This window comes from Camelus ferus, chromosome 18, assembly GCF_009834535.1.
Source record: "Camelus ferus isolate YT-003-E chromosome 18, BCGSAC_Cfer_1.0, whole genome shotgun sequence".
Taxonomy (NCBI): domain Eukaryota; kingdom Metazoa; phylum Chordata; class Mammalia; order Artiodactyla; family Camelidae; genus Camelus; species Camelus ferus.
In genome coordinates, this window is record NC_045713.1 from 4,485,477 (window position 1) to 4,511,423 (window position 25,947).

The 25,947-nt window shown below is 40.0% G+C and overlaps 1 protein-coding gene and 1 non-coding gene across 3 annotated transcripts in view; one reads left to right on the forward strand and one right to left on the reverse strand.

Annotated features, from left to right (window-relative positions):
* LOC116657453 overlaps window positions 1-25,947 on the reverse strand; it is a 50,468-nt gene that overhangs the window by 21,400 nt on the left and 3,121 nt on the right. Inside the window, exon 2 of one of the 2 annotated variants that reach the window (XR_004312524.1) lies at window positions 21,784-21,902. The exons of the other annotated variant lie outside the window; for it this stretch is intronic. The gene's annotated coding sequence lies outside the window, so the exon portion shown is untranslated. The remainder of the gene's footprint in view (window positions 1-21,783; window positions 21,903-25,947) is intronic. 2 annotated transcript variants of the gene reach the window in all.
* Window positions 25,806-25,877, forward strand: TRNAD-AUC. The gene has a single exon. It is a non-coding gene; the product is annotated as a tRNA-Asp (tRNA).

Here is a 25,947-nt window from a genome sequence, read left to right on the forward strand (position 1 = left end):
CTCTGAGCATTAGGTCCCTCTCCTGCTCCTCCAGCAGAAACTAGAAGGTTTCTCCTGGACTTCTCACTGTTCATGCCAATACCACTTCTTGGTTTCAGGCTGTATTGTGCTTAGGCTGGAGGATACTGTAGGAAAAAAACTGGTAGACTCACCACTGCTTCAGTGGTGCTCCAAATTCTTGTCTTCTTTTCCAATGTTCCTACTAATATTGACTTTTCAGAGTCCTCAGATAGCTGTTCCATGTATTCTGTCCAGGTTTTACAGCTGTATTCAGTAGGAGAGACAGGGTGGAGTTGCTTACTCCATTTTACCCAGAACCAGAGCCTAAAGATTTCTTTAGACATAAGAAATTGAAAGAATTAATCACCAGCAGATCTTCACTTCAAAAAATGTTAAGGAAGTCTTTCGGACAGGAGAAAAATGATACCAGATGGAAATATGGATGGACATAAAGGAAGGAAGAGTATCAGAAATGGTAAGCGTGTGAATAAACATAAAGTCTTTTTCTTATTTTTTAAATCTTTACAAAAGGGAATTGTCTACTTAAAGCAAAAATAATAACTATGTATTGTGATGTTCATAACACGTAGAAGCAAAATATATGACAACAAAAGCACAAAGGCCTGGAAGAAGAAAAACAGAAATACAATGCTGTGAGGTTTTTATACTATATTTTAAGTGATATAATGTTATTTGAGGTTAGACTAACAAGTTAAAGAGGTACACGATGTCATAAAACAATCACTAAATAATTTTTTTAAAAACTAAGAGTTATATCTAATAAACTAATGAGATCAAATAAAATCATAAAAAATACTCAATTAATTCAAAGGAAGGCCAAAAAAGAGGGAACAGGGAACATAGAACAGATGGGTCAAACAGAAAACAAGTATCAGGACGGCAGATATAAATCCCACCATATCAATAATTATATGAAACATAAATAGTTTATAGGACGGGGGGCAAACTATGACCTTCAGGCCAAACCCTCCCTGCAGCATATTCATACATAGCTCTCAAGCTAAGACTGGTTTGTACATTTATAAAGTATTGTTAAAAAGGAAGTGAAGGAGTATGTAGCAAAGACCATATGTGGCCCACAAAGCCTAAAATTATTTATTACCTGTCCTTCATAGAAAACATTCTTTAACTGCTGGCTTAAATGCCCCAATTAAAAATTAAAAGGCAGAGATTGTCAGGTTGGATAAAAGAGTAAGACCCAACTATGTTGCCTACATAAACTAGAAGAGAAGAACAAAAAAATACATATGAGATAACGGGGAAAATATATCTGCCTTCAGTTCCTGACATGGAGCTCCCAAAACCTTTGCAATTTCATAAGTGATAAGAGCACTAGAAACATCTTTTAAAAAGTTTTTGGTCTTTGGCCCTGGTTCCTGACACAGGGCTCCTGAAACCCTTGGAATTTCCTGGGTGAGAGCAGTGTCTTTTGTTCTCATATTCAGATTGTTTGTTGGGCTCCTGGATGGGGGTTGGTCACCAGAAAGACCAAGCCATGATTAGAAATTTGGAATTTTCAGTCTCACCTCCCTCCCCTATTCTCCAGAGAGGGGAGAGGGGAGAGGGGCTGGAAATACAGTTAATTAATTGATCATGCCCAGATAATGAAGCCTCTGTAGAAATCCCACTAGCATGGGGTTCCGAGAGCTTCCGAGTTGGTGAACATGGGGAGGTGATGAAAGTGGTGCCTGGATACTTGCCCTACACACCTCTCCCCTCCGATGTCCGTCTGCATCATTTATCACGTCCTTTTATAATAAACTGGTAAACTGTTTCCCTGAGTTCTGTGAGCCGCTCTAGCAGGCCACAGGAACCTCCGAGCTGAGCATCAGAAGCACAGGTGGCAAGCTGGACTTGTGATTGGCATCTTGAGTGGGGAGGGTGCGGGGAGCAGTCTTGTAGGACTGATCCCTTAACTTGTGGGATCTGACACTACCTCCGGGTAGATAGTGTCAGAACTGAGCTAAACTGTAGGGCATTCAGCTATTGTCACAGAAAATTGTTCAGTGGAGAACCTCCTCCCACCAATATCTGGTGTCAGGAGTGTTGAGTGTGGTAGTATTAAGAGAGTAAAGGGAAGGACTGAAGTTTTTCCTTTGCTATCTTGTTCTGGACTCAAAGGTAGCCCCAAATTAGAATTACACACTGGGTACAGGCAGAAAGAGCTCCAAAATAAGTTCTCTATTTATGGTTCAAGAAGTAGGAAAGGGGCCTCCTAAAGATCAAAGAAGATGGAGAAATTCCAAGTTCCCCCCACCCCGTCCCTTCTCTCCTGTCCCAGTCTCTAGGCAATCCCGTGTTGGCAGTGGGGGAAGGCAAAAGCGATTGGGCAGACACCACACATACTCTGCGCAAAGGGAACCTTCTCTATGACTAGAGACATTGTGGTCCCAAGAGTGCTGGGGGCACTCCTGTTGCTTTTTTTCTATCTCCCTGCCGTTTGGCACTGAAGGAAGACATTAAGGGTGAGTAATGTGTGGCAGAGCAGAGAAACTAAAGCCCGGCTTTCTAATCAGAGGACTAGGAAGAGGGGTTCTTGGGAGCTGGAAACTATCAGTGAAACTGCTGAGACAGAGGAACTCAAGAGAACAATTTGGTAAAGTTGTATTATGAACTCCTAGGTTCACCTCTGAGCTTTATGTGTGTGGATCTGGTCCTAAACAGCTTAGACTTTGAGGAGCGAACTACAGGACAGACCACTGCCACAGTCTGAGGCTGGCCACTTAGTGGTGCATACACAGGATGTATCTGGATAGAACTGTAACATCCTTGGAAACAGAACTGACTTTGCAACCACAGCCACAGAGTACATTTTAAATGTGAAGGTATCTGACAACAGAACTTCAAATCATGAATCAAAACCTGAAAGAACTGAAGGAGAAATAAACAAATCTACAATTGTAGTCGGAAACTTCAGTGCTCCTCTTTCAGTAATGGGTAGAACGAATAGAAAATCAGCAAGGATATAGAAAAACTGAACAACACCATCAACCAACTAAAAATGATAAAACACTCCATTCAAAACAGTATAAATTATACTTTCTGTACTGTACATTCTTTTCGAGAGCACACAGAGCATCCACGAAGACAGACCATATCCTCAATCATAAAATAAGCTTTAATAACTGTTTTTATGTTAGAATTACATAAATCATGGTCTCAGATGATAATGGAATTTAACTAGAAGTCAATAATAGAAATGAAACTGGAAAATATTCAAATACCTGGAAATTAACAACACACTTCTAAACAGTCAAGTGTGAAAGAGGAAATCTCAAAGGAAATTAGAAAATATTTTAATTTGAATAAAAAACAAAAATACAGCATATCAAAACTTATAGGATGTAGGGAAAGCACTATTAAAGGGAAACCTATCGCATTAAATGATTATATTAGAAAACAAGGTCTCAAATCAATAACCTAAGCTTTCACTTTAATAAATTACAAAAATAAGAGTAAAATAAACTAAAAGCAAGAGGAAACAAGGAAATGATCAAGATAAGAGCAGAAGTCGATGAAACTAAAACCAGAAACAGTAGAGAAATCATTAAACCAAAAGCTGGTTCTTAGAAAAGATATATTAGAAAATTCCTAAACCTCTAGCCAAGTAACAAAAAAAAAAAAAAAAGAAAGAGAGGGAAAGAAGGGAAGGAGGGAGAAGGAAAGAAAGAAAGAAAGGAAAGAAGAAAAAAGAAAGAAAGAAAAAGAAAAAGGGAAAGGAAAGAAAAGCAAAGAATTGGATTGGACCAATTTCTAAAACCATAAACTACCAAACTCACCCAAGGTAAAGTAGATAACCTGACTAGTTCTGAATACTATTAAAGAAATTGAATTTGTAGTTCAAATCTTCCAAAGAAGAAATCTCCAGGCCCAAATAATTTCTCTGGAGAATTTTATCAAAGATTTAGAGAAGAAAAACACCAATTCTACACAATCCCTTCCAGAAAATAAAAGAAGAATGACTATTCCCCAAATTGTTGTATGAGCCCAGTGTTACCTTAATACCAAAATCAAACCATGATAATTCAAAAAGATAAGTCTACATAGACCAAGAGCCCTTGCGAACATAGACATAAAATTCTCAAAAAAAAACCCCAGCAAATTGAATCCATCAATGTATGGAATAAAACAGCACAACCAAGTGAGTTTTATCCCAGCAATACGAGACTGGTTTAACGTTTGAAAATCAATTAATGCAATACATCTTATTAACAGTCTAAAAAAGAAAGAGCATATGATTGAACCAATATATGTAGGAGAAGCATTTGACAAGATTCAACATCCTTCTGTATAAAAACTCTCAACAAAATAAGAATAGAAGGGAACTTCCTCAGCCTGATAAAGGGCATCTACAAATTACCCAGAACTAAAATCACACTTACTAGTAAAGCACTGAATACTTTCCCTAAATTCAGGAACAAGATAAAAATATTTACTCTCACCACCTCTATCCAACATTGTATTGGGAGACCAAAGCAGGGTAATAAAATTAAAAAAAATAAATAAATAAAGGGCATACAGATTGGAAAGGAAGATCACTTCTCGGCCTTTTGGCTAAGGTCAAGTGAAGTGAAGACTGGAGAAGAAGAAATTAAACTGTTTCTATTTGTGGAATATGTGATTGTCTCCATAGAAAATCCCAAGAAATTCACACTAAAGAAAGCTCCTAACACAATAAATAAATTTATAAAGATGGAAATATACAATTTAATATCTATGCACTAGCAGCAAACAATTGGAAACTGAAATTTAAAAAACAGTACCATTTATAATAGTACCCAAACAAGAAATACTAAATCTGAATAAAACTATAATTTAAAAAAGACGTTGTTTGGAAAAGGAAAAAGTAAGCCATAGAATGGAAGAAAATCTTCACAATAGCTATAGATGACAGTGGACTTTTACAACTCAATAATAGGGAGGAAAACAACCTGATCTTTAAAACTGGGCAAAATGCTTGAATGCTTCTCAAAAGAAGATGTACAAATGGCAAATAAGCATAGGAAACATGCTCAGTATCACTAGTCATTAGGGAAGTCCATACAAAAACAAAAATGCATTATCACTACACACCTATTAAAATGGTTATATTTTTTCCATCAAATTGTGAACCTGAAATATGTGTAGCTTACTGTACAGAAACCATACCACAATAAAAGTGTTTAAAAAATTGGTTAAATTTTTTTAAAGTGACCATACCCACTAATAACAAAATGTGGATCACCTGGAACCCTCATACATTGCTGGTAGGAATGTAAATAGCACAGCTACATTAGAAAACACTTGGACCAAGTTTTACTAAGTTAAACAGTTACCATATGATCAAGCAGTCTCGGGCAAGTATCCAAGAGGAAAGAAAGCATATATCTACAGCATAGCCTTATATATAAATGTATATAGCAACTTTATTATAACATCTCAAAACTGTAAAGAACCTAAATATCCATTAAAAAGCGAATTAAAAAATATGGCATATCCTTACAATGGAATACTACCCACCAATAAAAAGGAACAAATTACTGATTTATACAATTACATGCATGACTCTCAAGAACTCTACGCTACTGGAGGAGTAATGTCAGTGACAATGGCACAGTAAGGAACTCCAAAATTCCAGTCCTCAATAAAAGCAATAAAATAATGCAAAAATGTCAGAATCAATGTTTTGCAACTGTGGAAATTAAACAAAGGTTTCAACAACCTCGGAGCACTTATTCAAGAAAAACAGCTGAATCTCAGTAAAACAGCAAGCTTTGCGGTATATAAACTTACCCCAGTCCCATCTCCCACTCTCCAGCTCGGTTGTAGTTTTGCAAATAATAACCTATATTGCTGGTGGTGGAGGGATTAGACCAGACCTCATTCATTAAAAAAAAAAAAAAGTAATTATTTGTTTTGACCAATCTTGTGGTTCCCTGTAAGATCAACTCAGAAAGATTGTCTTTTTTTTGCCTAACTCAGAACTAGTCCAGGGGTGGAGAGTGGGAGCTGTTTATCAAAAACATTTACAGGCAAATGTTTTAGTCACTACTGCCTGAGGCACTGGATGAAAGTTGAGGCAAACAATAGTCTAACCAAAAAGCTTAGTAGGAAAGGCTGGGGAATGAGATGTCCACAGGGATTTGAAAGCTCTGACTTATTTCTGGGAATCCAGAAGGCAACATAAATATCCAGGGATACGTGTATGCCAAAAAAAGACCTGAGAAGCAATAGTTATAAATCTATGTTAATGGACACACAATGGATAAAAATGCAGTTTGAACAAGAACGGTGTAGGTGGAGGGCAATGAAGCTATGCAGAAGCAAAATTTTTTGCACACTATTGAAATTAAGCTAGTATTAACCTAAACTAGGTTGTTACAAATTAAAATGTTAATTTTAATCTCCATGGCAACCCCAAATGATTGAAAAAATATACAGTAAAAGAAACAACAAAGAATTAAAATGATACATAGGAAACTACAAACACAAAAGAAGGCAGTAATGGAGGAAATGAGGAACAGAAAGACACAACAACATATAGGAAAAAAACTGCACAATGGCAGAAGCAAGTCCTTCCTTATTGGTAAACTAAATGGATTAAACTCTTCAATTAAAAGACAGAGACTGGTAGAATGGATTTAAGAGAATAAATAAATAGATTTAAAGAGCACAGAAAAAGACATTCCATGCAAACAATAACCAAAAGAGAGATTGAGTGCCTATACTAATATCAGACTTCAGGGAAAAAATTGTTACTAATGACAATGAAGGACATTACAAAGTGATAAAAGAATCAATTCATCAAGAAGATATAACAATTGTAAGCATATATGACCTAAAAACAGAGCCCCACAGAATATAAAGCAGAAACTGAAAGAATTGAAGGGACAAAGAGACAATCCAACAATAATATTTAGATATTTCCCACTTTAAATAATGAAGAGAACACTAGATAAAGGTCATCAGAAAATAGAATATATACCAACTAGACCTAACAAACATCTACAGGACATTCTACCAAACAGCAATATACACATTCTTCTTAAGTGTGCATGGAACATTCTCCAGGATAATTGATATGTCAGGTCATAAAACAATTTAGTCTCAATGAACTTTAACAGATCGAATTAGGGCAAAGTATGTTTTCTGACCACATCGGGATGAAATTATAAATTAATAACATTTGGAAAATTCACGAATATATGGAAACTAGACAACACACTCTTAAAATGGATCAAAGAAGAAATCACAAAGAGAACAAGAAAATATTTGAGATTAATGCAAACAAAAACACAACATACCAAAACTTTAGAAATGGAGCAAAAATAGAACCCAGAGGGAAATTTATACCTATAAATGCCTAAATTAAAAAAGATCTCAAATCAATAACCTAATATTCATTAAGAAACTAGGAGGGAAAAGAACAAACCAAACCCAAAGCAAGTAGAAGGAAGGAAATGAAAAGGATTAGCACGGAAATAAATGAATCAGAGATTAGAAAATCAATAGAGAAAATGAACAAAACCAAAAATTGGTTATTTGAAAAGATCAATAAGATTTACAAAACCTTTAGCCAGACTGATGAAGAAAAAAAAGAGAAAAGACTCAAATTACTGAACTCAAGAATGAAAGGCGGGACATTAATACAGATCTTACAAAAATAAAAGAAAATTATAAGAGAATACTATAAACAATTATATGACAATAAATTAGATAGTCTAAATGAAATGAAAAAATTACTAGAAATGTACAAACTCCCAAAAGTGACTGAAAAGAGAAAGTAAATCTGAAAATGCCTATAACAAGAAATTGAGTTAGTAATCAAAACAATTTTAACAAAGAAAAACCTAGGACAAGATGGTTACATTGTTTAATTCTACCAAATATTTAAAAAAGAATTAGCACCAATTTTTCTCAAATGATTCCCATAAAAGAAGAGGGAGAAAACATCCTAAGTCATTCTGTGAGGCCAGTATTTCCCAGATACCAAAGCCAGACAAAAATATCACAAGGGAAGAAAATTACAGACCAACATTGCTTATGAAAATAGATAGAAAAATTCTCAATAAAATATTAGAAAAGTGAATCTAGCAGTATACAAAAATGATTGTATATTATGACCAAATCGCATTTATTCCAAGAATGCAAGCTTGGTTCAATATAAAAAAAATCCATCAATGAAATATACTATATTAACAAAATAAAGAGGAAAATACATAATAATCTCAATAAAGGTAGAAAAAGGATTTAACAAAATCTAACAACCTTTTCCTGATAAAAACACTTAACAAACTAGAAATAGAATTTCCTCAGTATGATGAAGGCTATCTACAAAAAACCCAGAGCCAATGTCATATTTAATTGTGAAAGACTGAAAATTTTCTTCTCTAAGATCAGGAACAAGAGGAGAATCCCTGTTATTACCACTTCTGTTGAACGTTGTATTAGAGGTTCCAGCCAGGACAATAAGGCAACAAAAAGATACAAAAGCATTCATTTTAGAAAAGAAAAAGTAAAACCATATCTATTTGCAGATGACATGACCTTATACACAGAAAATCCAGATTATCAAACTTACAGGATACAAAACCAATATACAAAAACCAATTCTTTTTCTATATACTAGCAATGAGCAACCTCAAAATTTATAATAGCATCCAAAAGAATAAAATACTTCGGAATAAATTTAATGAAAGTAGTATGAAAGTTGTACTGAAACTAGAAAATACTGTTGAAAGAAACTAGAGTTAAATGAATAAGAAAACATCCACCTATTATGAAAAGGAATATATGCGTGTATATGTATGACTGAAACATTACAGTGTACACCAGAAATTGACACAACACTATAAACTGACTATATTTCAATTTTTGAAATTCTAATTAAAAAAAAGAAAACATACGATATCCATGGATAGGAAGACAGTATTATTTTTGTTAACATTTTTTGAGTTATAGTCATTTTACAATGTTGTGTCAAATTCCAGTGTAGAGCACAAATTTTCAGTTCTACATGAACATACATATATTGTCACTTTTTTTTCACTGTGAGCTGCCATAAGATCTTGTGTATATTTCCGTGTGCTATACAGTATAATCTTGTTTATCAATTCTACATTTTGAAATTCCAGTCTGTCCCTTCCCACCCCCCACCTTGGCAACCACAAGTTTGTATTCTATGTCTATGAGTCTGTTTCTGTTTTGTATTTATGTTTTGTTTTGGGGTTTTTTTTTTAGATTCTGCATATGAGCAATCTCACATGGTATTTTTCTTTCTCTTTCTGGCTTACTTCACTTAGAATGACGTTCTCCAGGAACATCCATGTTGCTGCAAATTGTCTTATGTTGTCAGTTTTTATGGCTGAATAGGATTCCATTGTATAAATATACCGCCTCTTTATCTAGTCATCTGTTGATAGACATTTAGGCTCTTTCCATGTCTTGGCTATTGTAAATAGTGCTGCTATGAACATTGGGGTGCAGGTGTCATTTTGAAGTAGGTTTCCTTCTGGATATATGCCCAGGAGCGGGATTCCTGGGTCATATGGTAAGTCTATTCCTAGAATTTTGAGGAATCTCCATACTGTTTTCCACAGTGGCTGCACCAAACTGCATTCCCACCAGCAGTGTAGGAGGGTTCCCTTTTCTCCACAGCCTCTCCAGCATTTGTCATTTGTGGACTTTTGAATGATGGACATTCTGACTGGTATGAGGTGATACCTCATTGTAGTTCTGATTTGCATTTCTCTGATAATTAGTGATATTGAGCCCTTTTTCATGTGCCTATTGATCATTTGTATGTCTTCCTTGGAGAATTGCTTGTTTAGGTCTTCTGCCCATTTTTGGATTGGGTTGTTTGGTTGATTCTTTTTAAGTCATATGAGCTGCTTATATATTCTGGAGATCAAGCCTTTGTTGGTTTCATTTGTAAAAATTTTCTCCCATTCCGTAGGCTGTCGTTTTGTATTACTTATGGTTTCCTTTGCTGTGCAAAAGCTTGTAAGTTTAATTAGGTCCCATTTGTTTATTCTTGCTTTTATTTCTATTGCATGGGTAGACTGCCCTAGGAGAACATTTTTGAGATGTATGTCAGATAATGTTTTGCCTATATTTTCTTCTACAAGGTTTATTGTATCTTGTCTTCTGTTTAAGTCTTTGATCCATTTTGAGTTTATCTGAAGAGACTGTCTTTATTCCATTGTATATTCTTGCCTCCTTTGTTGAAGATTAGTTGACCAAAAGTTTGTGGGTTCATTTCTGGGCTCTCTATTCTGTTCCATTGGTCCATATGTCTGTTTTTGTATCAATACCATGCTGTTTTGATTACTGTAGCTCTATAGTATTGTCTGAAGTCCGGGAGAGTTATTCTTCCAGTCTCTTTCTTTTTCTTCAGTAATGCTTTGGCAATTCTAGGTCTTTTGTGGTTCCATATAAATTTTATTATGATTTGTTCTAGTTCTGTGAAATACGTCCTGGGTAATTTGGTAGGGATTGCATTAAACCTGTAGATTGCCTTGGGCAGTATGACCATTTTAACAATATTGATTCTTCCAATTCAGGAGCATGGGATATCTTTCCATTTTTTTAAGTCTTCTTTTATTTCCTTAATCAGTGTTTCATAGATTTCCGTGTATAAGTCTTTCACCTCCTTGGTTAGATTTACTCCCAGGTATTTTATTACTTTGGGTGCTATTTTAAAGGGGATTATTTCTTTACTTTCTTTTTCTGTTGATTCATCTTTAGTGTAAAGAAATGCAACTGATTTTTGAATATTAATCTTGTAACCTGCTACCTTGCTGAATTCTTCGATTATTTCTACTAGTTTTTGTGGACCTTTTAGGGTTTTCTATATATAGTACCATGTCATCCGCATATAGTGACACTTTTACCTCGGGAAGACAGTATTAAGATAGCAATAATCCCCAAATTGTTCTACATAGTCAATGCAATCCCTCTCGAAATTTCAACTGCCTGTTTTGCAGATGGACAGGTTGATCCTAAACTTCAAATGGAAATTCAAAACCTCATATAGTCAAAACTATCTTGAAAAAGAAGAACAAAGTTGGAAGTCTTACACTTCCTGATTTCAGAACTTACTACAAACCTACAGTAATCAAGACTTTGTGCTACCACCACAGAATAGACATACAGACCAATAGAACAGAACTGAAAGTCCAGAAATAAACCCACATAATTTATGGTCAATTGATTTTCAACAAGAGTGCCAAGACCATTCATTGAGAAAGAATAGTGTCTTTAACAAATAGTGCTGGGACAATGGGATATCCACAAGCAAAAAAGTAAAGTTGCACCTTTACATAACATGATATACTTTTCCCTCACACCATAATCTACAATTCAAAACAGATCCAAGACCTAAATGTAAGAGCTAAAACTATAAAACTCTTAGAAGGAAACATAAGGATAAATTTGCATGACCTTAGATTACACAATGATTTTTTTAAGATATAACAACAAAAGCTCAAGCACTCAAAGAAAAAATAGATAAATTGGACTTCATCAAAATTTTAAACTTTTGTGCATCAAAGGACAATATCAATAATATAAAAAAAAAGACCCATTGAAAGGTAGTGGAATTATTGAGTCATAGGGTAATTCTATGTTTAGCTTTTTGAGTTATCTGCCAAACTGTTTTTCATAGAGGCTGAATTTTACATTCCCACCAGCAATGTATGAAGTTTCCAACTTCTCTATATCCTAGATGATACTTGTTTTGTCCCTTTTTTTGAGTATAGTCATCCCAGTGGGTAAAAAGTGGTATTACATTGTGGTTTTAACTTGCATTTCCCTAATGACTCATAATGCAAAGCATCTTTTCATGTGTTTATTGTCCGTCTGTATATCTTATCTGGAGAAATGTCTATTCAAATAATTTGCCCATTTAAGAATTGTGTTATTTGTTGTTGTTGTTTTATTGAGTTGTAAGAGCTAAAACTACAAAACTCTTAGAAAAAAACACAGGAGTAAATCTTTATGACCTTGAATTTAGTAATGGTTTCCTAGATATCACACCAAAGGCACAAGCAACAAAAGAAAAAGTAGGTAAGCTGAATTTCATCAAAATTTAAAACTTCTTGGGGGAGGGAAATAGCTCAGTGGTAGACACCTCAGTTCAATATTTGTATGTGTATATATTTGCATGTATGTAAAAGTTATTCTGTTCCAAGAAGGAAGTCTTTCCCTAGGGAGAGAATCATACATACAATAAGTGGCATACTTTCTGGGTAGAATTTATAAAATATTTCATTAATAGTAATTCCTCTCAGATAAGGAAATTAGGAAGTAAATTTATGTCATTATCTTATCAATAGGTTCATCAAAGTTCATCTAGGTGACTAGATTTGTTAATTTGTTTGAAAATGTGTGTCTCTTACATATTTAGTTGCGATGTTTCCTTGCAGAATTCTTCAGATTCTTCCATGAAAGTTTAAACTTTAAAAAACATCAGTTTCACTTTAAAAATCAAACACAAAAGAAAATGACCATTGTTCTTTGTATTTTTTTTTATACTTGAAAATAGTTCATAAATTTTACAATAAATCCTTGTTGCTTATCTTAAAAAAAAAAAAAGAAAAGAAATAGCTCAGTGGTAGTGTGCATGCTTAGCATGCATGAGGTTCTGTGTTCAATACCCACAACCTTCATTAAGAAGTAAAATAAAATGTATAAAAAAAAAAAAAACACTTCTGTACACCAACGGACACTATCAAGGAAGTTAAAAATAAAACCCACAGAATGAAAGAAAATATTTTTCAATCATACCTCTGGTAAGGATCTAACATCCAGAACACATAAAGAACTCTTACAACTAGACGACAAAAAGACTCAACATAGACACTTCTCAAAATAAAATACATAAATGGCCAAAATTATATAAAAATATGCTTAACATCATTAGTCATTATGGAAATAGAAATCAAAACTTCATTGAGACACCACTTCATACCTACAAGGATGGCTATCATCAAAAATGGAAAGTAAGTTTTGGTGAGGATGTGGTGAAATTAGAACCCTCATACTTTGCTGGTAGGAATGCAAAATGGTGCAGCCACAGTGGAAAACAGTCTGGCTGTTTCTCAATAACTAAACACAGAGTTACCCTATGACCCAGCAATTCCATTATTAAGTATATATCCAAGAGAACTGAAAACATGTTTACATGAAAACTTGTGCACAGAAGTTCACAGCAGTACTATTTACAATAGCCAAAGATGGAAACAGTAGCAAATGTCCATCAGGTGACGAATAAACAAATTGTGATATACTCATACAATGGAATATTGTTCAGATATAAAAAGGAATGGAGTTTTGATACTTTCTACAGTGTGGATGACCTTAAAAACATTATGCTAATTGAAATGAGCTAGACACAAAAGACTGCATACTGTATGATTCCATTAATATGAAATATCCCAAATAGTCAAATCTGTAGGGACAGAAAGTTGATTAATGGTTGCCAGGGGCTGGAAAGTGGGAGAATGTGGAATGACAGCTTAATGTGTATTGGATTCCTTTTTGACTGATGAAAATGAAATTAGACAGTGGTGATGGTTGCACAATATTGTGAATGTAATAAATGCCACTGAATTTTAAATTTTAAAATGGTTAAGATGGTAGATTGTGTGTTCTCTGTATTTTATCACAATAAAAAAGTTATCAATAAGAAACGATACTAACAACTCTATATTAAATAGATAAACAGCAAAGTCCTACTGTTTAGCACAGGAAACTACATTCACTACCTTGTAATAACCTATAATGATAAAAATATGAAAAAGAATATATATATATATAACTGAATCAATATGCCGTACACCAGAAACTAACACAACATCGTGAATCAACTATACTTCAATAAAAAATAAAGAGAAGCCACAGATTTGAAAGAAAATATTTGCAAAACACGTATCTGACAGATTTGTATCCAGAACATATAAATAACTCCTACAAATCAATAATAAAAAAAGAAAAACCCAATCTAAAAAAAAAACAGGCAAAATACCTCAATATTAGACACTTCTCAAATGAAGTTTTACAAACAATAGGAAGTTCAACATAATTAGTCCACAGGAAAATGAAAATTAAAATCACAATGAGATACCACTACATATTAGAGTGGCCAGACTAAAAAAGGATATATACTATATACTTTCACTCTAAAGGCTGAAATTAAAAAGACTGGCAATACCATTCTCCTTCATTGTTAGGGAGAATGTAAAAAATACGAACACTGTGAAGAAGTTTGGACCATTTCCTGTTTGGTTAAACATACACTTTCCTCATCACTCAGCCACTGGGCTCATAGTCCGTTACCCTAGAGAACGTTCTGAAATGATAGGAATGATCTCTACCTTGACTAGTGTTATGTACTGAATGTTTGTGTCCCTCCAAAATTCGTATGTTGAAGCCCTGACCCCTAAGGTGATGGCATTTGGAGTGGGGCTTTGGGGAGGTAATTGGGTTTAGATGAGGTCATGTTGGGGGAACCCCCCCCCCCATAATGGGATTAGTGACCTTATAAGAAAATGAAAGAGATCAGAGCTCTCTCTTTCTCCCTCCCTGCCTTGTGAGGATACAGCAAGAAGATGACCATCTGCACCCGCGGAACAGAGTCCTCCTCAGGAACTGAATCTGCTGGCACCCTGATCTTGGACTTCAGCCTCCAGACCATGAGAAATAAATGTCTGATAGTTAAGCCACTCAGTCTATGTATGGTATTTTGTTATGGCAGCCCCAGTTGACCAAGACAATTGGGCTGTGGGTAATACGAGTGTATGCATTTCTTGAAACTCATCAGATTATACACTTAAGATCTGTACATTTTATATATTAAATTTTTTCATAAGGAAATGTAAAGAAATATTGAACTCCAGTTATTAGGTTTTCCTGTTAAGGTGGTATGGGTTATCAACTCTGAATGATTTTCTTAAGTTGTAGGCTTGAGTAAACAAATTAAAAATGAGTTAAGTTTTTCATTTTTGAAGGGGAGCATATGTACAGGCAAAGAAGAAGTCTAGAATTAAACTAGGTTGCTGTATAAGAATTGGATGTATCAGTATGAACTCACAGTTTTTAATACATGTGTCTATGTGTCTGTGTTTCTGTATCCATGTGTGTATGTCTGTGTAGATGGAGATTAAATGATAAAGCAAATGTGGCAAATGATAAAGCAACCAGCAATGAAACCAGGTTAAAAAAAAATTGCAAGGGAGTTCCTTGTAATATTCTCACAGCTTTTCTGTAAGCTTTAATTATTTCAAAATAAAAAGTTTCAAAAAGCAATAAAGTGATATGGCAAAGGCTACCTACAGGGATGCAGAGAGTGGAGATGCTTTCGAGAATTAACCCACCCAAGGATGCTTAGGAAGGGAACCTACTTTACACGCGAAGGCTTGTGAGCATCCACACAACCGCTATATCATCCCTTCCAGAATCAAGAAGAAATGCCACGTGGATTTTCCCATTTGGAAGAGGCAGTGGTGGCGGCCTGACAGGAAGAAAAGAGGCTAGGCCAGGAGCCAGGATACCTGGGCCTGCATTCCAGATTGCCGCAGAGGATGGCCCTGGTCCTCTGGACCTCACTGTCCTGTCCTCACCGTGAGGTGGCCAGAATCCCCAGCCACTCTGTTTTCACCACTCTGGATGGTCCCGAAGCCAGAATGGTGCTCGCCAGCGGCTCAAAGACCCGCTGCAGCCCCATGGGGGTTTCTACTTTCCAAGAATTAGTCTCTCCTCTTGCACAGGCCGCCTCTTGGAACGCCAGCCCCTCAGCAATTTCCCTGCCTTGTCCTGAGGCCAGCCTCGAGCTCGTGATGTGATTTTCCAGGCCAAAGCATCTCTTTACCCTCAGAGTCTCCAGCTCCAACTCACCCCTGCTGCAGTCTCAGGACTGCCCCGCCCCAAGTCTGCAAACTTGCAGCAGCCAGACTTTCTGACCTCCAGGGTGGTGGCCACAGAGAGACGTGTGACCTCAGGACCCAGGACTCACTGGGCTATGACTCCAGTAAATGGGATTCACCTGCTGGCCCCATATGCTCATATCTAATAGTCTACCCTGGAGTCCTGGAGATTTCTTCTGCAGGCTCCAGCCTTCCAAGGCCAGAGAGAAAATTCCTTTATACACTGAACACATTTTTATTGAGTGTTCTGGGTAGGGCGAGCACACACAGATTCTTACATTCCAAACAGACAGGAATGTATACTTGCGCATGGGGAGAAGTGGTCTGCACAAGAGGAAGTAGGGACCACTCGCATTTCCCAGGCCAAAAGAGGAGAAAGGAGTTTTGGTCACTAAGAACAGGAAGTGCAAAGGCCCTGAGGCCATGTCAAGTTCAAAGGATGGAATGCGGTCAATGTAATAAGTCAGCAGGGTCCAGATGTGCAGAAAGGCCATATGTGCATGTCAATCACGGGATGATCCAAGTATCTTTGCATCTGCAAAGGTGCCCTGACTACAGAGTGGAGGGTATACAGAGGAGAGTGGGCTCCCCACTCAGGAGCTATTGCAGACAAGTAGGTGATATAACTGGGGGCTCAGACAAGTGAGTCCTCCCCATAGTCCCAACAGAAGGTGGGGTCTGAAGTTGGCGCCATCAGGCTCCAGTTTGCCTGGGGACCCAAGGGAACATCTGAGCAATAGCTGCCTCTACCCCTCTACAGGGGCCCCAGCCAGCCCACAGGAGAGCCTTATGGTTCAGTCTCTCTGCCAAGCACCCTTTTCTGTGACCTGTCCCAAATGGCACACTCTTTTAAATATAACAACAAAGCTTTATTAAGATATAATTCACACCCAGCAGTGGGCAGGCATCATCTCCTGCCAGGAAACCTACATAAGCCACTAGTCCAGCCTCATTCACCAGGGCAGATACCAGAAATAAGAAAACAACAATCCTAAAGCCTGTGGAAGGAATCCACAAACACAGGCCAGACTCTACACTGGGACTGGCTGGACCCTGTCCCTTGGGTGGCAAGAGAGAAGTGTACCGCTGGGGCACATAGGACGTCTCCCACAGAGGGCTACCTCTCCAAGGTCGAGAGACATAACTAACTTACCTAAAAATACAAGTAGAAAGATAAACAATATGAGGTGGCAGAGGAATATCTCCCAGGCCAAGGCACAAGATAAAATCCCAGAAGAAATAAGTGATGAGGAGATAGGCAATTTATCTGAGAAAGAGTTTCAAGTAATTATGGTGAAGATGTTCATAGAACTCAAGAGGAGTACAGATGCACAGAGCAAAGTTTTCAGCAAAGAGTTGGAAAATATAAAGAACACCTAGAGTTGAAGAATAAAATTGCTGAAATGAATAACACACTAGAAGGAACCAAGAACAGACTAAATGAGGCAGAAGAACGGATCAATGAGCTAGAAGACAGATGACTGGAAATCACTACTGCAGAACAGAAAAAAGTAAAAAGAATGAAAAGAAATGAGGATAGTTTAAGAGAACTCTGGGACAACATGAAGCACACTAATATTCACATTACAGGGATCCCAGAAAAAGAGAGAGAAAGGACCTGAGAAAATTTTTGGAGAGATAATAACCGAAAACTTCCCCAACTTCAGAAAGGAAACAGTCACCCAAGTCCAGGTAGCATAGAGTTCCTCAAAGGATCAACCCAAAGAGGAACACACCAAGGCATATAGTAATCAAATTGAAAAAAATCAAGGACAAGGAGATTAAAATCAGCCAAGAGAAAAGCAACTAATAACATACAAGGGAGCTCCCATAAGGTTATCAGCTGATTTTTCAGCAGAAACTCCTCAGGCCAGAAGGGAGTGGCACAATATAGTTCAAATGATGAAAGGGAAAAACTTACAACCAAGAATTCTCTATCCAGCAAGGCTCTCGTTCAGATTTGATGGAGAAATTAAAAGATTCACAGATAAACAAAAGCTAGAAGAATTCAGCACCACCAAACTAGCTTTACAACAAATGTTAAAGGAACTTCTCTAGTTACCAAACCATAAGAAAAGAGAACAAAGAGGAGGGGGAAAAAAAGAAGACCTACAAAAGATTGCTTTGGCAGTTCAGGGTCTTTTATGGTTCCATATAAATGTTGAAATTGTTTGTTCTAGGTCTGTGAAATATGTTGTGAGTATTTTGACAGGGGTTGCATTGGATCTGCAGATTGCTTTGAGCAGTACGGCCATTTTGATAATGTTGATTCTTCCAATCCAAGAGCACAAGATTATCTTTTCATCTCTTTGTATCATCTTCAGTTTCCTTCATCAATGTTTTACAGTTTTCAGAGTATAGGTAACCTCCTTGGTTAAGTTTATGTCTAGGTATTTTGTTGTTTTTTTGATGCAATGGAAATGTTAATGCCAGTTATAAAATTCTGGTTTTTGAAGTAAAAAAAAGGGGGGGGGGGAATGAAGGGCTGCAAATGGCAAAATATCCTTCTTTCTTATGGGTGAGTTGTATTCCATTACATGTATATGCTGCATCTTCTTTATCCATTCATCTGTTGATGTGCACTTAGGATGCTTCCACATCTTGGCAATTATAAATAATGTTGCTGTTAATAGCAAGGAGTACGTATCTTTTCGAATTAATCCTTATTTTGTGGTTGGCTTTATTCCTCTGATGGCTGTGTAAGTTTGAAGAGCTAAAGCTCTGAATGTTTTTGGAAACAATGAATAGTACACATGTGTTAATTAAAATATATGTGCAGTATATTGTGTATATGTATTTGTATGCAATATGTTGTATATGTGCAGTCAAACTGTAACAATTCTACCTAATAAAACTGAAATAACGAAAAAAAGATATAATTCACGTGCCATATAACTCACCCATTCAAAGTGTACAATTCAGTGGTTTTCAGTATACCGACAGATACGCATACCCATAAGCATGGTCCATTTTAGGACATTTCAGCACCTCTAAAAGAAACCCCGGATCCTTAAGCTACCCCTTCCTGTCTCCCTTCCGGCCCACTGTCAGCCCTATCTGTCCCTGTAGGAATGGCATTTACTATCTGTCCCTGTAGGAATGGCATGCTCTTTGCCTCCCTGTATCTTGGGGCTAACCAGTGCCCCAGGTCTATTATGTCCAACAGCAGGGTTACAGTTCCAGGGCCACCATCAAACCTCCCCTGGCTTCAGATGCCAGCTGTGTCCCCCTGCCTGACTACTGGAACAGCCCTTGCAGCTGGCAGATCCTCCTTCTATCTCTGCCCAGCTCCCCCTGTGAGGCTGGAAATGGGAAATGTCTGTTCCTCTACCTGCCCCATGAACCATCTTCCAGGAGTAGTGTCTCCAAACCCCAAGCCTAGACCCCTGGGGTTTCAATTTAGGGCCTGCCTCTGCCCCTTCCCCTGTCCCAAGGCCAGATTGCAGACATGCTCCAGCCACCCAGCCAAGGCTTGTTCCTCATCTCTTTCTCTCTCAAGGGCAGGACTCACATGGCCCTCCATTTTCCCCATCCACCCTTCCTAGGATCCAACTTGCTCTTCCTAGAGACCTTTGGGAGAGGGCATCCCCATCTTAGAAACACAAGGGGAGGCCAAGTGGCCACCAGCAGGTAGAAAGGATGTCCATGGTCATCAATCCAGCACTTCTTTCCTTTCTTTCAAAAGCCAAACCCTTTTTCTCATGGAGAATCAGAATTTTCATCTGGTTTGGAGGGGCTGACCCTTCCCTGTCCCCTCTCACGGAGATAGTCTTATGACTTAGGTCTGGGTGAAGTATAAAAGAGAAAGGGAGAGAGGGAGAGACCTGGGAAGCGGATGGTTTGGAGCAGAATAATGGTGCCAACAGTGGGTCCTTTCAGGATAGGATGCCCTATAGTGATGGGTTCAGGGATGGGCATATGACCCCAGCAGGACAATTAGTCTTCTCTGAGATTTGATACTTGGCAGCTGCAAGGAAGACTGTCTCTCTTTTGTACTGAAAATCCTATCGAAGGCCCCTTCCAGCCAGGAGCCTGGACTGACAGTGTCATCCACGGTGCCACTCTCAGTGCTCTCCTCTTTTGGCTCTGATCTCTCCAGGGCCAACCCATTCATGCCAGCTTCAATGACTGTCAACGTGCTGCTGACTTGGAGAGTAGACGATGTGCTGCATCTTCCTCACTGCAGACCACTGTGTCCCTGGCCTTGGTAGGCTCTCCCATCCAACAACGAGCTCATGCTCCATTTTTGGAGGACTGCCCTTGGGCTGCTGGAGGCTTCGCTGCATTTTCAGGGAGCCAGATGCCAGGAATTTTCCTACCCCTCGCTGCCACAGTCCCCAACCACTGGCTAACACAGGCAGAACAATCACACTCAGGAAAGTCCAATTCACCTGCTTCAGGCCAGGAAGCATAAGGCACACTTGAGAGTTCCTGCGGAGTCAGGCTATAAGGGCTTGCACCCGAGATCACATTTTTTACTTGACTTCCTCCTCTGTGCCGTCCTATGTCCACCACCATCCTTTTCCAGGCTCTCCTGGGAGCACTTTCTTAATAAATCTTTTGCTCAAAAATTCACATTTCAGGGTCTACTTGTGAGAAATCCACCTTTAGATGACAGCCTCAAACTCCAGTCTAGAGTTTTACTGCAAATCCCAACCTGCACATGTTCAAACCCCTCTCGATATGTCCAGCTGGCCGGCCCACCTCAAACTCCATAAGCCCCACATGGAGATCATTCTTTTCTGTCCCAAGCCTATTCCTCCTGTTCCCTACCCACCCGGTTTCCTGATCCCTAAGTGGGAGAGTTATCCTCAAGCATCACCACCCTCCATCTACAATATCCAGCCAGGCACCAGTTCCCCTGGCTTCTGTCTATTATCTCTTGGCTTTTTCCCTTCCTACTACTTCACTTACTTTAAGGACTACCCGACCCAATCTTTTCTTCACTATGGCTCAAGTCCAAATACTTGAGATTTGTAAACCCCTCCACAGCTGCCACTGTCTTAAAAATAACAACTTCCTGGCCACAGTGTTTGAGGCCCTCCAGGATCTCGCTGATGCCTGCTCTGGACCCTGCCTCTGGCTGGGCACAGGGAACATGGGGAGGACGCAGCCCCAGTCTGGCCTGGGTATGGCCCTCAGGAAGACATCCTTCTCCAGCCCAGCCTAAGTCTCTGACCCCCACCCCACCACACAAAGCAGCCTCCTTTCTTCACTTACAAAACATAATTTTCATAGTTCAATTATTCAGAATTTTCTGGCACTCCATTTCACAATCTGATCACTGTGGCTCTGTTTACCACTGGGTTGTTAGTATTTTGACGGTTTCTAGCTGGGCTTTGGGCAATCCAATGTTTCAGTGATCCGATGTGTCCTCTTGTGTCCTCTGGTTGTGTCTTCTTGGACCTCTTTTCAGAGCCCTCATGTCTGGCAACTGGCTTCCCGGATAACATTGTCAAGCAACCATCTGGATGTCTTTAGATGGGGACCAGAGCCGGAAATCACTCCACAAGGTTGCCACCGCTGCCTCCCTCCACCAGTACTCCTGTGGGCCATCTGGGTCACAGCAGCATTCCTGGCCTGCTCCCATAAAAGGACACAAGGGCCTCCCCATGTGGGGTCCAGCAGGACCAGTCACCGGGCACCTGCTTGGGACCACACTCTCCTGGCTTGGCCACCCTGGCTTAGTGAGATGCAGGTCATTCCCACAGGAAACTTACATCAAAGTGGAAACAGAACAGAAAGAAGCATCATGACCAAGTCCTTTTTATAGTTTACAAAGTGCTTTCACATGCATGTATCCCATTGCACCCCATAAGAAGTCTGGGAGGTAGGTATGATTACAACCATCTCAACTTACAAATGAGGAACTTGAGGCCTGGAGAGAAGATGCAGGCTGCCTCTTGTCTCAGCTAGACAGCAGTGGTATAGCAAGGGACTCCAACCCAGACCTTTGGCCACCAATGTCATGCTTTTATTCTGAAATAAACAGATAAATAAATACAACCAGGTATGCACGTTAAGTGCTCAGTGGTGCAGAGTATAATACTGACATGGCATCCATGGGGGTTACAGTGGTCCAGGGAGGTTTCTTAAGGAGGTGGCCCATAGTTGGACCACGAATTGCAAAGAACTGGAGGAACAGAGGTGAAGCTCAATACTGGTGATGGCCAAGCACAATGGCGGTAACCCACAGGTGTGCCTTCCCACCTCCCCCATTACACAGGCAGTTACTCTCACTCTCTCCATTTTACCCACTGGGAAACAGAGGCTCAAAGAGGCAAGGACTTGGCTGAGGTCACCCAGGCAGTGGAGGAGAAGAGCCAGGGCGAGTACCCAGGGAATCGGGAGAAGCTGGGCCCTCTCAGCCCGACCTGGAAGCCAGGCAGACCACTGGGGAGAGGACAGAGCACAAGAAGGAGTAGTGGGGACTAGGGTCAGGGCGGAAGGCTACAGAGCACAAATCTGATAGATATAGGGCAATAGGCAGGCATTAACACTACTGAGTGAGACTGTAGTTTTGACTCAATTCCAGAATTGCTCTGCCGGGCCCTGTCTGTAGCCTCCCTAGCAAGCAGGCAGGATGGACAGATGGATGGGGAGTGCGACTTTGGAGAAATAGCCCAAGTTGGCTCTCACTCATCCAAGGAAGTGGCCACTCTGCTCACTGCAGGGAGCAGGGTCCCAAGGCCCTTAGCCATCCTGTTCTGCTTGGTTCTGCCCCCCCCCCTTTTTTTTTTGGCCTCCAAAAACGTTGGGGGAAGGGCAGGGAGGGAAAGTTTGTTTCCAATTGGTTTCAGAAGGCTGGAGCAAGGCCTCTGTTTTGCCAAAGCACAGTGGAGATGGTCCACATTAGGGCAGGGAGCATGAAATCCATTCTAAGAGGTTCCGTGTGTCACCCGAATGGGGGCTGGTCCTCACCACCACTATCTCACATTCAAGCCCTTTCCCCGAACCAGAGTTGGGGTTCACACTCTGCCAACCTCCCCCGGCCCCAAAGTGGCAGCAGAATGGGCCAGGATAGACCACGGGAGCACTGGCTGCCAATCCCACAGCGCTTGACATCTTTGGAGCCAGCTGGAGCCAGCTTAGGCTTATCACTCCTGCCCCTCCTCCACCAGGAAGCCTGCCTTAACTGCTGCCACCCACAGGATCTTACAACATGGCAGCCCAACGGCCTTGGCTCTCGGAAGCATCATTGCCATTTCAGCCTGGTCAAACACAACATTGTACCTGCCACATTGGACGATTTTATCTCTCTCTTTTATTACATTTTCTTATTGTGTGTCATTAATTCTTTCAATTACTTATCCAACAAACAGTTATCAGACGGTTATTTGGGGCACACCCTAGAGGCATGGGAGTATCAGGAACAAGGAAATGGTTTAGACACAGGCTTGCCCTCAAGTTGCTAATCAGCTGGTAAAAACGCCAGACAGATAAACAGATATTTAAAATTAAAAAGAACAAGTGAAGTGTTGATGCAACATAGAAAAGGATTCAAGAGTTGAAGGAGGCTTCCCAGAAGAGGCGATTTTTCAGCTGGATCTGAAGGAGGAGTAAGAGTTCCCTAGCATTGACAAAAAGGGCCAAAGTACCACTGAGGGGCTAGAGTAGCATTAGCATGGAGGGAGGGTGTGTAGAGGTGGGCTGGAATAAGCATACTGATAACAATGAAAATATGTGTTGGGTATCCACTAGATGTCAGGTATTGTCCTAAATGCTTTACTTCGATTAATGTATTTAATGATTACAAATATCTGATAAGGTAGGTAGATGGGTGCTAATACTGTTATTGCCATGTTATAGATGAGGTGATAGAAGCACAGAGAGGTTAAGCAACCTGCCTAAGGTCACACAGCTAGCAAGTGGCCAAGCTACACGTTGGCCTCAGGCAGTCTGGCTCCAGAGCCCTTGCTCCTAACCTTGATAAAGTACTGTCTCTCTAAGATGTATTACTGCATCTCTTCCAGAGGGTTGTGGGCACACTACAGAACAAATAAATTAGCTTTCCAATCTCAAATGATCAACACCACCTCCCCCCACCACAAGAAAAAAGTCCTGCCAATCTCGTTCTCTCGTTGTTTCCTTATGAATCTCCTTCCCCCAGCAAGAGCACAAGCCTCTCCTAGTAGGGTCTGCCCCTCAAGGTTCCCCCCAAGACCCCAATTTGTGACCCATCTAGAGGCGGCCCCAGCCCCTGTAGTACTTGCTGGAGGAAAAGGTTGACTGAGGCCTCACCACAAGTTACCTGAGCTGCCAAACACCCATAGGCCAGCCAAGTGGTGAGCTTGAGTGTGAAATTTTCCAACCCGCGGCCCCAGCAGGCTCAGCCCTGAGTCCAGCTGCCCCAGGAAAGATGAGCTCACGCAGGGTCTACCCAGCGCCTCACGGGCTCTGAACTGCAACCAGTGCTGGGGCCCCTTCCAAATCCCTAACTCAAAAAACCTGTCTGTGAACCCTAGCCACGGAGCGTGTCCGCCATGCACGATCAGTGCTAAGGAATGGCGCCCCAGCCTGGCTCAGCTGCAGTCCAGGCCCAAAAGTAGGGCCCAAAGCATGGCCTCACCGCTGAGGCAGACATAGCCAGAGCCGGCTTTGGAGACCATGGATAGAGCCACAGGCCAAGCTGATAAACAAAGGCAAGGCTGGGGGTTAGAAGCCCAGCAAGGATACTGAAAGGAGATACTAAGTCCTGAACTGGGATAGTGGCCATGGGGCTAGAGAGGAGCAGAGGCTCCCCCAAGACATTAGAAAGGTGCTGTGGACAATGCCTGGATTCTCCAGACTGGTTGCTGGGGGAAAGGAAATGGACAGGGTGAAGGAAGTGGGGCACCCAGACTTGTGTGGCTGGAAGAGGTGGGCACTGAAGACAAGAGAGAATGAGCTGAGGGATGACAGAAAGGGTAATTGGGAAAGTGTGGATGTGAGGGGTCTGGGGCCACCCAAGCAGAGACCTCCAACAAGTAGCTGGCCATTGGTCCACTTTTAGAAGGGAAGGCAGGGCTGAAGGTCAAGCCTTGGATTCCATATTTACTGGATTGAGAGTCAAGGCTTTGGAAGGAGATGGCCAAGGTGGACAGCTAAGTCCAATGGAGAAGAGGGCCCAGAAGGGTCCTAGAAGGAGAGGACTCCAGTTGGGGCTTAATAAGAGTTAAAGAGCCAACAAGTAAAAGTTAAATGGGGTGGAGAGAAGCCAGCAGAGCAAAGCCACAGAATTCCTGGGAGTTGTGGGGTTCAAGAATTAAAAGGCCAAACCAGAGTTCAGGCTGACTGGACACAGAGAAAAAGCCATTGGGTGCAGAGGACAGGGCATCTCCCAAGAGTCAAGTGACCTAGACAATCTTCTCCCAAACATATGCCAAAGAGAAAAAAAGTCCATGCATCATATCAACCAAAAGACACATACAAGAATGTTTACAGCAGCTCTATTCATAACAGACCCAACTGGAAATAACCCAAATGCCCATCAATTGATGAATGGATAAATAAACCATGATATAGTCATACAGTGGAATTGTTTCAGTAATAAAAAAGGAATGAACTTCAGCTACACGCAAACATGGATGAGTCCCAAAAATATTAGGCTGAGAAAAGTAGCCAGACTCAGAGGAGTACCCACTGCTTGATTCTATTTATAGGAAGTTCTACAACAGGCAAAACAAACTTATGCTGCTAAAGATCATAATAATGGTTACCTGAGAGAATAAATAACTTTCCTGAAATGGAAATGAAAGGACCTCTCAAGGAACTGAAAATGTTTTAGGTCTTGATCTGAGTGGCAGCTGCATGAGTGTATATATACGTAAAATTCATCAACCTGTATATACCTATTAATAAATCCTACCTCAATAAAAATGTAAAGTTAATAATAAGTAGGGGAAGGGTATAGCTCAGTGGTAGAGTGCCTGCTTATCATGCAGGAGGTCCTGGGTTCAATCCCCAGTACCTTCACTGAAATAAACAAATAAAGCTGATTACCTCCCCTCAAAAAATAAAAAATAAAAAGCAGAGACCAGGCTAC